We start from the raw sequence: 17,018 nt of genomic DNA, 5'->3' as shown, positions 1-17,018 counted from the left end.
ACATACCTGGGTTTTATGGGGTTCACTCGTGGGTGAGACTTGGCCTGAGCAAGTGGAGAATGGCTGTGAGAAGGTTGGCAGTTGGGTTCTGGAGGTTTTTGTCTGCCGGGGCTGGGTCCCTTGTGTCAGGGAGGGGTCTCACCCACCTCCCTCTGGGGCACCTGGAGCCTCTCTACTTTCAATAGTCAAAAGGTTTTTCATCCTAGACTTTCATTGCTTAAAATGAGGATAAGGGTCATAGAGGCTTACTTTTTGTGTTCAAGGGCTGAGCAAATGCTTTGCACGCTGGAGGTCCATATTTGATCCTTGGCACTGCATTGTTTCCTCTGTGCTCCTGGGAATCATTCTCCATGAAAATGAGCCAGAAGCCCCCAAATGCAGCCCCTCCCCAATTAAATCAAAACTAAGGTAATTATATATTTGGTAATTATATATATACATACATACATACATATTTTGTATGTATAGGTGTGTGTGTGTGTGTGTGTGTGTGTGTTTGGAGACTCTCAGAATGTCACACATTTCACATGTTTTTCTCAGTGAAGACTCATCTGATTTTAATTTTTCCTTTTTGATCTGTAGACAGTCTAGGGACTAAGGGATATTGGCAAAGGAAGTAGATTGACTGAAGAGTCAGGCCATATTGTGGGGAGAAAGACAGGTGAAAGATAAATCAAGCCAGCCAAGATAAATACCAAGGAAAGAAAGTGAGTAAACAGCTAGCTATGGAACATGAAAATACTTATTAAATAGTGATAGGAATGATGATTTGTCAAATATTTCTGACATTGATTGTTGATCTTCCCCCCCTAAGAATTGTATTCTGGCCATTTTTACTGATTTGTCAAATAGATCTTTTGCTTTGGAGATCTTTATGGAAAATGGAAAATTCCTCTAAATCAACATTAATAAACTTTAAGTATAATTTCACTTATAAGGGAGTTGCTTTCTAGATGGAAACAGTTCATTTGTTGGGTTTGGACTCCTATGAAACTGTTCACACTCATACCTTCAAAGTAAATTTGACTCAGTCTATTGGATAATTGAACCAGGATTCTAATGAAAGGGACCTGTTTCCACTCCACCCCCCCACCCCAGCATTTCTATGTTCTGCAAGTCGCATTTTCATATAGGTGCTTGTGTAAATGTCATTATTTTTCATCTTCAAAGATATTGTACCTTTTAGACTAAAAGAGAAAAAAAAAAACTAATCAGGTCTTTGTCCTGAGTTTTTCTTTTTTTCTCTTGCATCTATCTGCTACTTCCCCCGCAGTAGGGCTGTGAAACATTCTTGTTATATTTCTTTGCTCTTGGGTCTTCAGTGTAGAAGCCTAAAAAGAAAGGCTAGATACAACAAAAGCTCCCATGGAAATAAAACAAAAGGGAGAAAACATGAAAAGGACTTGCAAACAAAAGGAAACAAAGTGTATTGCATAAAGGATTAAGGCAGTGCGAAGATCATGAAATTAAGAAATATGTGATAATGTAATCTTAAAAAAGGGAATGTTTAAAATAAAAAGTTCATTGGGCACTGGATCAAAAAGGGGAGAAAAAGAATTAGCAGAAGTGTTTTTCAGAAAGTCATTACTTAAGAGAAGGACTTTCAGGCAAACCCATTGTAGTTTGCTACACTTATGAAACATAGTGTATTACTAAACAAAGGATACTATGGAAATAAACAATAGTGGAGACCAAATACATAAACTCTTTTCATGAAATGTGACTTTGGAACTGGCCACAAATTCAATTTTCAGGGATACTAATCATTTGGAAAACTGATCTCCCCTTGGTTCCATGGAACAAAGCTGACTTCCCCAAGTATTATAAAGGATGGGGCATTAACATGATTTTAAGCAGCCATGTGGCTCTAGAAAGTGAAAAGAATTTAGTCCTGGGGGAATGGTCAGTGGTTAGGGAGTGCATGCCTTGCATGTACAGACACCTGAATTCAATCTCAGGCACTTCACGGCACCCTCTCCTTATCAATACCAAGGATAGTTCTGGAAACCTGAACATCTGTGGTGTTGTCCCAGCACCATCTTCCTCAGCACTGAACCATCAGGTTTGGTGTATGGTGGTTGATTTTTTGTTGAAAGTAGTCCCTGGGCCACTGAGCTCTGTTTGGAACCCCTTTATCCCATTATCAACTTAAAAAATGAAAGTGAACAGAATTTAGCATTATTGTTGGAATTTTGGCAGGCTTCAAATTGTTAAATTAGAGATAATGATGCTTTTCCTACTTACCTCAAATGGCCACTCTGTGGATATGATAGAACATAAGTATCTATAGCTATAAAAAAAATCTGACATAGTAAGGTAAATGCTATTTTACAATGAACCTAAGTCCCTTAGTAATTCCAAATTCAGAACACCAAACACTTGAACTTTTTGTTAGGAAAATTGACTAATATTTGGTTGAAATAATAATATTAGAACTACTCAAATTATTAAAATCTCTCAGTCATTGTGGTTTCCCCTAAGTATTAGGCGTGCGTGTTTATGGTTTAATGAGCTAATCAACTGATGAGCTAATTTCCCTGTTTGACTGGCTCAGTCACTCATTGGGTACTTTTATTGAGTCTCTGTTATGTGTCAGGCATTCTCCTGGATCTGGGGATGTTAGAGAGAATTATACCCATTCTCTACTCTTTTTTTTTTTTTATGTAGGAGTACTGCTATTTATTCCGCCACTGATTAGCTGATTGCCATTCTCTACTCTTAAGATCTTATTTTCCAGAGGTAACTGTTTTACTGGTTTCTTACATGTTGTTCTAGAGATTATATACTCCACACGCCCCACAAATACACAATATCTCTAAAAAATTTTACACACAATATGTTCAAGTGCCATGTTAGTGAACACTTTAGAACAACTTTATATTTCCTATTGTACATAATACAACACTGTTATGTTTGTGGAACCTGGGGAAATAGTAAAAATGCATGCCGCACCCAATGCATCTAGATATTGAAAAATTTGAAATTAAGCTCATTAGCTATTAAGTAAAGGCATGTCATCTATCTTTATTTTGAAAGTATATTTCTATAACAGGGAGTGAGAAAGTGTGCATAAGGTTTTTTCTCAGAGAACTGAAAGTTGGCAAGATATGAAAGGTGGAATTTTTAATTATTATCACACCTGCCTGGGTATTGTGTTGATGGGCTAGTAAAATGCAGATTAATAATAACAAATACTGTAATTAATACTTATTTTTATGCTCTATAAAATTTAATATTTTATTTTTTCAAAATTACTAATGCTATTTTAAACAATATTTTATATATTTATGATCTGCTGGTAGTAATATTAGTATTTATTGAAAATGTGATTAAGGTGTAGGACATTTAGATACATTTTAATAATCAGAATGTAAATTGATATGTTTTAAACACAGGTAAATGGAAAAGAGTTTTGGGGAGATTTTGGGCTACACCTGGCTCCTATATCTGTGTTCAGGGCTCACTCCTGGCAGTGAGATGGGGCACTGAACATTGAGCCAGAATTGTGCAAGGCAAGCACCTAAACCCTTATATTATCTTTCAGGCACCCAAATTAATTTTTATGCCAGTAATATTAATTTTTTACTTCCCTAAAAACTAATGATGAAAATTCTATTTGACTCAGTGAACCACTTTTGGTATTTACTTCAAGAGCTTAAAATTTTAATTTGAAAATAATGCGAACTATTTGCTCTCCTGTGTTGGTTGTATTGTTATTCATAATAGCCAAGATCTGGAATTAACCAAGCTTAGTACCCAGAAACAGATACAGATGAGTGAATAACAAAATTGTGTTGCATATACACAATGGAATACTACTCAATTGTAAGAAAAGATGAAATTTTGAAGTTCACTGCAACTTGGAAGAAATTGGAGGGTATCGTCCTGAGTGAAGTGAGTTAAAGAGAGGACAGACGCTAAATGATATCTTTCATATGTGGAGCATAAAAAACATAGTAAAGGAATAAATTAGGAAATTATCAGGCCCTGAGAATTGGTCTAAAGAAGAATAGAGTTTGCTAAGTAGGGGCTTAAAGGCTTGAGAGAGGTCTTAGAGATGATGGTGGAGGGACTCTGACACTGCGATGATAGGTGGGGTGTAGCAACATTGTATGCCTGAAACAATACTATTAACAGTGTAATAAATAATGGTACCTAAATAAAAAATTTAAAAAAGCATCTCCTGTTACTCCAAATGCCCTTTTCAAATATAAAGGAACATTTCACTTCTCGAATATAACAAGCAAGAAATTGAATTTTTGGCTTATTTAGCTTCCAAAATAGAATTAAGTTATTAACAAAAACAGTAATTTTTGTTAGTATATCTTAAGCTGGAGTGATAACACAGTGGGTAGGGTGTTTGCCTTGCATGTGGTCGGCCTGGGTTTGATTCCTCCATGCCTCTCAGAGATCCTGGCAAGCTACTGAGAATATCCTGCCCACACGGCAAAGCCTGGCAAGCTCCCCGTGGCGTATTCTATATGCCAAAAATAGTAACAACAAGTTTCACAGTGGAGACGTTACTGGTGCCCATTTGAGCAAATTGATGAACACTGGGAGGCAGGACAGTGACAGTGCTATATTTTAAGTGACATCTCATTTAACACCAAAGCAAGCTTTTAAGTTCTGCTGCCCAATGTCCATCTGATATCCAAGTGTAAAGAGTTCATATTATGCTGAATTCAAGCAATATTAATTATTTATGTTGGACAATACTCCATGGCCAATAGTTACTCAGAAACTCCTGTAGATACCATCATAATTTGAACATTAAAATAAAATAAAACACTACAAAAGGAGGGGATATAGCTCATCATCAGAGCACTTGTTTTGCAGATGTGAGGCCCTCAGTTTCATCTCTGGCATTGAAAAACAATAGAAAATAAAAAAAAGCAATACATGGCAAGAAAATAGCTCTTTATCAGCTTTATTGCAAAAAGGAATGCAAGAACTTACTGCATTTTCTCGCTGAGAGAAATGTTTGACAGGTTTGTTTGTTTTTGCTTTGTCATACATGTTTCCAGAAGCCACCGCTCCTGTTCCTCAGTGATCATTTCTGATGGGGCAATGGCAACACACAAAAATTTCTGCCATAAATTTAGAGTGTTGGGAGGATCCTCCCAGGATGGGAGAAGCATGCTGAAAGTAGACTATAGACCAAACATGATTGCCACTCAATGCCTCTTTTGCAAACCACAACACCCAAAAGGAGAGAGAGAACAAAAGGGAATGCCCTGCCACAGAGGCAGGGTGGGATGGAGGGGATGAGGGGGTGGGAGGGATACTGGGAACCGTTGTGATGGAAAATGGGCACTGGTGGAGGGATGGGTACTTGATCATTGTATAACTGAAACCTAAGCACAAAAATTTGTAAGTCTACAACTGTACCTCATGGTGTTTCACTAATAAAAATGAAAAAAATTAAAAATAAATAAATAAAAAATTTAGAGTGGTCTTTTGAAAATCCATTACCAAAAATATGAAGAATCTTTTCCTGCGAGCTGAATGGTTTGAATAGATATGAACATAGGAATAGATGGTTAGGATGACAATTTGCACTATTCTGTTCTGAGCCCCAGGTCCTGTGAGAACAAGGTGCTCTAAGTGCTCTTTTGGGAATCAGCTAAAATAGACAACAAATCCAATGAGTGGATCTGTTAAAGAGACTTCTCAAACAGTCAAAAGGGACCACTTGGCTTATATTAAAGACTATGTCTAAATGACCTTTATTTATTGTGCCCATGGGATCAATTCCTTAGAAATCCAATGGTTGTATCAAAATGTATAGGTTTTTAAAAAATTGGGTGGGGGGGGAAGTTCTCCTTTTCCTTTGTTCTGCAAAAATTGCTCTTCTTTGTCGCCATAGAGTTCTTTGATCTGAGCACCACTGGATATTTTACTACATGATTTTGTATGTTGAGGCTTTCTTTATGTGAATGTTAAGTTACTGACTTTCTTAATGTGAATCGGCCAGCCAAGTGTTTTCATATTAAGTATTTTTAATCTTTAAAAAATACACTGGCAGGCAGGAGCAATAGCACAGCAAGTAGGGCATTTGCCTTGCACGCGGCTGACATGGGTTCGATTCCCAGCTTTCCATATGGTCGGTCCTCTGAGCACTTCCAGGAGTAATTCCTGAGTGCAGAGCCAGGAGTGCATCACTGGGTGTGACCCAAAAAGCCAAAAAAAATACACTGGGATATCTCAAATTGCCTTATTATTTCATTCATGTCAGACAAAGTAGACTACATATTGCTAAATCTCTTGCTGTCTTCTAAGGTGTGTTCAATGACAATTTCATGATATTCTCTTGGTTTCTCCAAGATGAGCTCTGTATTTGTTCATCTCTCTCTATGACTGTCTTCAGACATGCTCTCAATTTTGAGGGACACACCATGCAGTGATTGGAAGATCATGTGGTACCTGGAAATCTGACCTGTAAAGTATACTCTCTAGCTAGGGGATTCCTCTCCAACCGCAGGAGCCGAAGTTTTGATTTATCTTATTTGACATATCTTTTTCAGACAGTTCTAGACATTAAAAATGCTGACTCTATTATATAATTCTTATCACTGCCATATGATTTGAACATTTTATAAAGGAAAGTTAATCGAGAAAGTGTCAAATATATATATACACATGCATATATATACACATATATGTATATACACACACACACACATAAACTCTTGGATCTTAAAGTTAACTCAAGTCTGTTTAATTTAAAATCATATATGCTTTCCAATAGATCATGTTGATGAAACAGAAAATTATCTTCACAATGTTTTTTGGAGCCCGCTTTTCCTCTACGATGTTCCAAGACTCTTAGGGTTTGGCCCATCTTTTATTTCTCTTGAAATTCCCTGTATGTTCTTGCACATGAGAGGATCAAAACAAAACGCAGAACAAATTGATGGAGTAGAATAGAGTATCTCAAATTTGTTTCCAATAAAATTTCAAAATGAATTATGAGGTTTTACTCATGCATTTAATCCCAATTTATAGTTCATTAATCCACACATTTATAAGTTTTTGGCAAAATACTTTTCTGAGGGATTTCTGGAGCCATGGGATGTGGGCTTTGCTTTCATGGTCATCCAGCTAGGGAGAATTCTGGTAGCTATTTTCTGGGGCTAGGTCAGTGGGCAGAATTTCCAGTGTTAATTGGCTGCAGTTTATCTCAATGCTGGCTGGGAAACTGTAATGTGCTGCTTACTCATCACCTCCTGTGTGTCTGATTGCTTTCTGGGCAGTCCAGAGCCTCATCACAGTTCCGCTCAGAAGTGAGTTTCCACTTTTCATTCCTCATAGAACTCAATCTGAGGTCCCTTCCTGCTTTCAAAAACTATTTCCAAACTAGCACTTCAGTGATTTATGGGCATATTTTACTTCTTTTATTACATGGCAAGCATTTTAAACAATTGTTGTGAGTGCCACTCTTGGTGGTGCTAGGGGGTCATGCAGCACTGGGGATCAAACCCAGAGCCTCACATGAACCTGGAGAAAGGTATATACTCTACCACTAGAGTCACATCCTACCCAAACCCCATGGCAAACATTTTTTTAAAAATTTTTATTAGCGATACATCATGAGGTACAGTTGTAGACTTACAAATTTTTGTGCTTGGGTTTCAATTATACAATGATCAAATACTCATTCCTCCACCAGTGCCCATTTCCCACCACCACAGATCCCAGTATCCCTCCTACTCCCCATCTTCCCCATCCCACCCTGCCTCTGTGGCAGGGCATTCCCTATTGTTCTCTCTCTCTTATTGGGTGTTGTGGTTTATAAAAGAGGCAATGGGTGACAATCATGTTTTGTCTACAGTCTACTTTCAGCATGTTTCTCCCATTCTGGGAGGATCCTCCCAACACCCTTTATTTGGTGTTCCCTTCAATATCCGAGCTCCCTTTTCCCCTAGTATGTGTGGCTGGCCTCCAAGCCATGGAGTAAAATTCCTAGTACTAATCTCGGCCATTCTTGGGTGTTAGTCTCCTATTTTGTTACTTTATGTTCCCCAGATGAATGCAATCTTTCTATGTCTATCCCTTTCTTTCTGTGTCATTTCGCTTAACATGATACTTTCCATGTAGTACCACTTGTATGTAAATTTCATGACTTCATCTTTTCTAACAGCTACATAATACTCCATTGTGTAAATGTACCAAAGTATCTTTAACCAGTCATCTGTTCTTGGGCACTCAGGTTTTTTTCCAGATTCTGGCTATTGTAAATGCTGCAATGAACAAACAATTGCAGATGTCACTTCGACCATACTTTTTTGCCTCTCTGGGATATATTCCCAGGAGTGATATCGCTGGGTCAAATGGGAGTTCAATTTTTAATTTTTTGAGTATCGTCCATACTGTTTTCCAAAAGGGCTGAACCAGTTGGCATTTCCACCAGCAGTGAATGAGGGTCCCTTTCTCGCCACATCCGCGCCAGCACTGGTTGCTTTTGTTTATGGCAAACATTTTTATAGTTAAGGCTCATATTGGATTCCTTTCCATCTGGATTTACATGGTGTCTGGCACATAGTAGGCACTCAAGACATTTATAAAAATGAATTCAAGCAGGTTCTAAATTCAATAAATATCATTCCTCTATTTTACTAGCACAATTTAAGTATTTTTTTTTTTGCTGTTGCCCACACTTCATGTAGGTGGTATCAGCAGAAATTGCTGAAAAAGGATCTAATTTCCCTTGTTAATATAATTACTACCACTTATTATCAGCACTGAAGTCTAACACTCTCATTTTTAGTGGCCCATACGCATCACCAAAATTATGTCTGGAGAAGAAATTCATCATGTTTGTTTTCAGTCTCAGAGAGAAGTGCCACCAAGTTTTGGGGATGAATGATTGAAAATAGCTAGGATATTTGTAATATGCTGAGAGTGCTCACAGAATGATGGCAAACTTAAATGGAGAATCCTAGATGACAAATTTTTAGGAACCAAGTCACTTCAAAACTAGGTTTTCAACTGCTTCACTGCTCTCTCAGAAATATCAGCTCCAAAAAGTCCTTGGCCTTTTCTAGAATTCTTCCTTTGCAATGTCTTTTATTATTTATTTACTTATGTTAAAGCACCATATTTACAAAGTTTTTCATTATAGAGTTTCAGACATGCAATGTTCCAAAACCAATCCCACTAGCAGTGTCAGTTTTATTCCACATGTCCCCAGTTCCCTCTGCCCACCTATCTCTCTTGACAAGCACATTTTAAAGTTTGGTTGTATAGTTTGCATCTCATGCTTTCAGTGTTGCAGGTTCTGTAGTTATGATGAATACATATACCAAACATCTGAGGCCCCTCATGTCTTCTCGCGTTACCTTTCATCTGCCTTTTTTTAACTTCCCCACTCTTCATTTCTTTCCTTCCCTGTCCTTTTCCTTTCTAGGGTCTAGGGTCTGAAGTAATTTAAGTATAATCTAAGTATAATCTCCATTATCTAAGTGTAATCTAAGTATAATCTCCCATTGATATCTTTCATTTACTTGTCCTGTTGTTTTATATACCACAGAAGTAAGATCTTCTGGTATTTTTCTTTCTTCTTCTGATTTACTTCACATAACGTGATATCTTCCAGTTCCATCCAAGTTGCAATGAATTGCATGATTTCATTATTCCTTGCAGTTGCATAGTATTCCATTATGTATAAAACTCTTACCTTTATTACCCATTCATATGTTGTTGAGCACCCTTTTTTTCAACCTTGCTAGACATTACAGTTAGTAAGGCAGGTTAAAAATATATCCATCATAGGGCTAGAGCGATAGCACAGCATGTTGGGTGTTTGCCTTGCATATGGCCAACCTGGACAACTGGAGTTTGATTCCTCCGCCCCTCTCAGAGAACCCGGCAAGGTACCGAGAGTATCTCACCAGCACGGCAGAGCCTGGCAAGCTCCTCGTGGTGTATTCGATATGCCAAACACAGTAACAACAAGTCTCACAATGTTACTGGGCCCGCTTCAGCAAATCAATGAACAACGGGAGGAGAGTGACAGTGACAGTGCTGGAATGATTCATGCAAGAAACTGTCAATAACAGTCATTGTAAATGAAGGTACTTCAATAAAAGTGGTCAGCAGCAGGGATAGGTGTGGAGAGGAAAAAGTGCTTCAGACCCAGACAGAGTGGTAAATACACACACATACATAAACATGTGTATGGAGGCAGAGCCTGGGTTCCAATCTTGAAACAAGTGGTAAGAAAAAATGAGTTTTCTCACCTTTACAATGTGCATATGACCTACATGAGATCTTCTTTGAAAATGTCTTGAATACTTATGGACTCACATTGAAAACCCAGTGGGGGTTTCCTATTATTATTAGAAAAATTCTGAATAGAAAATGCAAGTTTCTTTTCCAGAAACCCTCTTTTGATGAACTGGAAAAGGCATTTCAGAGCCCCACTGCTCCTCTCTCTCTCTCTCTCTCTCTCTCTCTCTCTCTCTCTCTCTCTCTCTCTCTGTGTGTATTTGTGTGTGTGTGTCTGTATGTTTTAGGATGCAAATGTGGTTGGATGGGGATGGAGTAGGGGGAAACAGATTCATTCTTGTAAGTATTTTGTTTGCAAGGTTTAGCATGGAATAAAGGAAGGAAATTGAATCAGTATTGCAATGCTTGGGTCAATTTCAAGTGATAATTAATAAAAAGGTGTTCATATCAGGAGTATATTTATTTATTATTATTACTGAATTAAAAATTTATTTTAGTAAGGTACAATGGTTTATAAAATTGATAAATGGCAGGATTTCAAATAAAAGCATTCCAAGACCACCCTTCACGTTGGGCTCAGATTCTCTTCACCATGTCCCAGTGTCTCTCACCCCTGTTGTATCCCCAGACCCCCATTTTTGATATGCATCCTATTAAAGACCAATCCTCAGTTTCTGCTGTATTTGAGTATTTGTTGTTTCTTTACTATGATACTTTACATACCAAATATGGAGTTTGTTCTATATCTGTCCTTCTGCTTTGAACTTTACTCAGCATCAGTGAAACCCAGACTCTCTAATTCATTCATGTAGCTGCAAATTGCATGATTATATCTTTTCTTACAGCTGAGTAGTATTCCATTGTGTATCTGGACCACAGTGCCTTTGTCCAGTCATCTGTTCTTGAACATGTTTGTTGTTTCCAGATTTTGGCTATTGTGTGTAGTGCGGCAATGAGCTTAAGAGTACAAATGTCTTTTCTGTAAATGACTTTGTAGTTTTGGGGCCCCTGCATCCCAGGAGTATTTGGCCTTTGCTGAGAGACTCAGCTAACTTCTAAAATTCAACAGAATTAATCTACATATTATAATTCAACGCTCTGTGAGGGGTAAAGGGAATGTAGAATTAAGCAGGAGCTCTACCTTTGGTCATTTGAGAGTCTACATGAGTAACCATCATTAGAGGCTCTTCAGGTAGAAGGAACTCCAAAATGTCTGAGGGATAATAAGGTAAAACAATTCATTTTAACTTAATATCCCTGATATATTTGGGTATGGTGATGGGAACATAGGACATTCTCAAAAGTGTTTTGCTGAACAGAATTTAAAGCTCATTAAATTCTTGGTCTTTGAGGCCCCTGAGCTCTGCTGGGATATCCCTGGTGGGCCCTAGTACCACAGATGGCTCTGAGCATAGTACATTCTTAGCCCTTGCATCAAACCTCCAGCCTGGTTGACTGGTTATCCCTGGGAGTGACCCCAAGACCTCCTTACTATTGCTTTGGAGGTTAAAAAATACTTCTATCTCTCAGTTGATAGTCAAGATTGAAGGCCAGTGAGATAGTACAGAGGTTTAGATGCTTTCCTTGCCCAAGGATGACACTGCGTATGGTCTCTAACACTGGGTATGGTCTCTGAGCACCTCTGGAGTGATCCTGAGCAAAGATCCAGGACTAGGCCCTGAGCATATGGATATGCTGACCCCCCAACAAACAAATAAATAAACTAACAAAAAATACCAACACCAGACAAGATGATAGAGATTTCATCAATTAAATTATGAAGTACATCTCTTACTAGTATTTCTTGGGACATAGTCTTGTGACTCTATTGATTTTGAAGCTCTGATGTTAATATTGACACATCCTCATTTGCTTTGTTGGCCTCCTTGGGGGATTGTTCGCAGAATATCTCTGTCAATTTTAGTGTGTGCTGAAGCTAGTATCATATTGAAAACTGTTTTTTTAAAGTACAAATATCAGTCATTGGCTCTTCAGAGATAGGGAGGAATAGGAGGTTTGCATTTCTGATGATACTCACATGGGGGGTTTTTACTTTGGGGTTGCATTTGTTTTGGTTTATTGCTTCAATTTTGCATCTCGGATGATTTTGACAGTTTTTCAGAAGGCAGTGCCTCTGGAGACCAGCTGTGTAAGCTTTGAAATAGGAAAGGGGGAGGGAATAATTTCATGATAACAGAGAGCAGAGTGACAGTGTGAAAGGGAGGACAGAGACACAGAGGAAAGGAGTGTGCAAGGAAAAGTTCAAGCATGAAACAGAATGCCACTTCTCCTGGGGTTCAGTAGAGCCTATGAACCTCCACTGTGGCCTCTGTAGAACCCAGGTTCCTTCAGTGTTTATTCATGGGCATTGGACTTCACAGTCCTGTCCTGTTCACACTGCCCTGGGAAGCAGCGCATACTGGAAGGTGTAGTTGGTTCCTCTTAGCTGTTTTCCTGATTCTTATGCTGGAACTCTTGGTGAAGTGAGTTATCAGGGGTCGCTTTTCTGTGCTAAGAGTTAGTAGGTGGGACGAGAGATGCCTTGGACTCTGTCCAAACTCTGAACTTTATGGCAGTTCTGCCATGACCATCTGCATCACTTTATCCAAGTGGTTTAACCTTTCTCATTCTTCAGTTTGTCACATATTAAATGGAGGGAGAAATCATCATTATACACAGCTTGTAAGATTGTTGGTGAGAATGCTCACTGATCTATATAAAATGCTTCCTGGGGTCATTAGTTGTATGTGTTAACTTGATTTATTTATGGGGTACCCATATACTCGATGAAACATGAATTCTGGATGTGTTTGTGAAAATGTTTATATCATATTAGAATTTGAGTTGGTTGACAGTCAAAGAGATATTCTTCCCAATGTGGGTGAGTTTCATCCAATCTACTGAAAATTTAAAGTTAAAAAAAGTGGTGAAAGGGAGAATTTGCTTCTCTCTTTGCCACAAAACTGCAGCTGAATTTTTTTCTCCTGCACCTGAACTGGAATTCATACCATTGCTATCTAATTTGCAGATGTTCGGAATTTGATCAGATTTTTACACTCAGATATCCAGTTATCAGACCTTAAGAACTTAGAACTGAATCACATTACAGGCTTTGTTGTGCTTCCACATTGCATACAACAGATCATGTGATTTCTCAGTTCCCAAATTGTGTGAGCCAATTTTTTTTAATTGAATCACTGTGAGATATAGTTACAAAGCTTTCATATTTGAGTTTCAGTCATACAGTAATTGAACACCCATCTCTCCACCAGTGCACATTTTCCACCACCAATGTCCCCAGTCCCCCCCTCCCCCGCCATCCCACCTCTCCCCTGTCTATGGCAGACAATTTCCCCAGGACTCTCTACTTTTGGACACTATGGTTTGCAATACAGATACTGAGAGACTATCATATTTGGTCCTTTATCTACGTTTAGCACACATCTCCCATCCTGAACGATCCCTCCAACCATCATTGACTAAGTGATCCCTTCTCTATTCCAGCAGCCTTTCCCCCCAGCTCATCAGGCAGGGTACCAAACATGGAGCAATATTCCTGAGCTAAATTATTATTATTTTTTGCTTTTTGGGTCATACCTGGTGTTGCAGAGGGGTTCCTCCTGGCTCATGCATTCAGAAATTATTTCTGGCAGTGCTCAGGTACCATATGGGATGCTGGGAATTGAACCTGGGTTGGCTGTGTGCAGGGCAAATGCCTATCCGCTGTGCTATTGCTCCAGCCCCACCAAATTCTTATATTAATCTTTTGCAAGACATACACATACATGCATTCTATTTGCTCGGTTTCTCTGAAATACCTTCACTAATTTTCTTGCTAATCTGTGTGAATGATAATCAACAAACAGTAACTACTCATTGAACAAAGCACTATGGATTGAGTGCAAGGTTTTTAAAATTGAGCTTACTTATGAGTATATATGACTCCGCAAAATTTACTGTCACTTGTTTTTGCATATTCTCATGAAGATAAATTTTGAGGGTGTACTCCATTCAACAAAGGCTTATTGAGTGCTCAAATATCACAAGCACAACATAGTATAAGGATAAGTAAAATCCAGGTTCATGTACTCTAAGAGTTACAAATTAGCTAAGAAAGAGATACGTGCATAAACAACTAATTAACTAATCAACCAACCTGTCAGTCAGTCACTAATAACAAGACAAGTACTAAATTGATAGACGTGGGTGAAAAAACCAGGAGAGTTTGGAACTGGCAAACATTATTGTTGTCTATGATCACTTGATCACTTGACTTCCCTTTAATCATCGATTTGCTCAAGCGGGTGCCAGTAACATCTCCATTTGTCCCTGTCGTGTGCTAGTTTAGCCCAATGGCGTCTGTTCGTTCTAGGAATATGAAGAGCCTCAAACTGATCATTCATGATCTTGATGAAGAAGTCTGACCATCTGATAGGTGGGTGGCCACGCGGTCTTTTGACATCCCGTGGAATCCAGTCGGTAACAGCTCTAGTCCAGCGGTCATCTTTAAATCTCATTATGTGACCAGCCCATCTGATTTTTTTTTTCTATTTTTATTAGTGAAGCACCATGAGGTACAGTTATAGACTTACCATCTGATTTTTGACACCTTGGCAAACGAGACAGCATCAGTGATTCTTGACCATCGACGGATGTCAGAACTCCGGATTCTTTCTCTCATTTGAGTGAAATGTGATATTCCAAGCATAGCTCTTTCAATTCCTCTTTGGGAGACCCAAATAGCGTTCTCATCCTGTTTGCGTAGGGCCCAGGTCTCTGAGGTGTATGTTAATGCAGGAAGAACAGTGGAATCAAAGAGATGTGCCCAGAGCTGGAGGTTCTTCGTCCTCTTAGCTATTTCTTCGACGCTCTTGAGGGCGTTCCAAGCCGCTCTCTTCCTCCTGCGCAGCTCGGGTCCAGGTCATTTGTCATGTTGACTTCTCACCTAGGTACACATAGCTGTTGCATTCGAAGATGGTCATTTCGTTGAGAGCGAATGGGGCATCAGGAATGAGGCTGTTTCTCATAAACATTGTCTTCGTAAGATTCAGCAGTAGATTGACCTTTCCACACTCACGGTCGAAGTCGGCCAGCATTTGTGCCGCTTGGCTGATGTTTGGTGTTATTAAAACAATGTCATCAGCAAAGCGGAGGTGGTGTAGTTGCCGACCATCTATCTTCACTCCCATTCCTTCCCATTCCAGTCGTCGCATGATGTTCTCGAGGGTGTCACTGAAGAGTTTCGGTGAAATGGTATCACCCTGCCGAACCCCTCTCTTGACATCAATGATTAGTTCTTTGTAGAATGGTGAGATCCTGGTAGTGAAAATGCAATACAGCTCACAGAGGATCTTGATGTATTGAGCTTGAATGCCCTGATTGGCTAGGGCTTCAATGATCGCTTCCGTCTCAACAGAATCAAAGACCTTCTTTAAACGTTAGACAGAGCGGCATCTTGAACTCCTGAGAAACCTCAATGAGCTTGGTTATTGTGTGGATATGGTTGATGGTGCTGAATCCTTTTTGGAAACTGGCTTGCTCGCATGGTTGTCCTTCATCTAGTGTTCTGCCAATCCTATTTAGGATGACTCGAGTGAACAACTTGTAGATGACAGACAATAGGCAGATAGGGCGATAGTTGCCAATGTCATGGATGTCTCCCTTCTTGAACAGTAGTACGGTCCTGCTGGTTTTCCATTAGGATGGAACCTTGCATTCAGACAAGTAGTGTGTGAAGAGCCGAGCCAGTGTATTGATGTGTACTGACGGCAGGTTCTTCAGGTGTTCAGGTCTGACCTTGTCTGTGCCTGGTGCTGTTCGTTTCTTTACTGACAAAATGGCATGTCGGATTTCGGAAGGGAGAACATTGGGAATGACATATCCATCCTGTGGAATTTGGTATGTTGGCAAGGTTGTCGACATGGCTATGGAAGAGATTTGAGTAGAAGTCATGGATAATCTTCTCCATTGCCATTCTGGAGGATGTGATGGATCCATCAGGACATTGGAGGGCAGTCATCTTGGTATTGTAGTTGGCGAAGGACAGGCGGACGTTATGAATACTTTTCCTGGCTCTGCCGCATCTACCAGCACTTCTGCTCTTCTCTCTTTGTGATCTTCCTTGATCACATCTCTGCACTGCTTTGGAAGTTTGGACATTCACTTGCGGTTGCCTGAGGCATGCGCCAAACCACGTTGGCGAATAAGCTCAAGAGTTTTAGAAGACAGGCGTTTTTTGTGGCTATCTCTCTCTTGGCGTTCCTCGCACAATCACAATCATGGAGGTGCTGAACCAGTCGATCGTGTTCCTCACCAATGTTGTCAACAATGGCATCTTCCCATATTGCCGTAATAGTGCCAAAGAGCTCCCAGTTGGTGGTCATTCTGGGAGTTCTCTTTTTAAACTTTGCAGCCCTTTCTCCCCGCTCTGTGAAGTAGAAATTTGCACGAAGGAGATGGTGGTCCGATCCCGTTTGGAATTTTGGGACAAATGCAACATAGGTCAGGCCAAACCGTCGATTGAATATGATGTGGTCTATTTCATTGTGGAATCGTCCACCGAGAGACTTCCATGTCCAACGTTTAGATTCAGCCTTCTGGAACTGTGAGTTACCATGGATGGTCTTGGTCGACATGATGAACTCAGACAGTCTCTCACCGTGTTCGTTCCATTCTAGGCCATGGGTCCCGATGTGAAGTTCTTCAGCTGATCTTCTCGGTCCTATCTTGGCATTAAAATCACCCACAATGATCTTGTAGAAGGTGTGGTCTTCTTTATAGAACTTCTCCAG

The sequence above is a fragment of the Sorex fumeus genome, unplaced genomic scaffold (assembly GCF_029834395.1).
Source record: "Sorex fumeus unplaced genomic scaffold, SorFum_2.1 ptg000003l, whole genome shotgun sequence".
NCBI lineage: Eukaryota > Metazoa > Chordata > Mammalia > Eulipotyphla > Soricidae > Sorex > Sorex fumeus.
The sequence above is the reverse complement of the archived record's forward strand: the minus strand, read 5'-3'. Positions refer to the sequence as shown.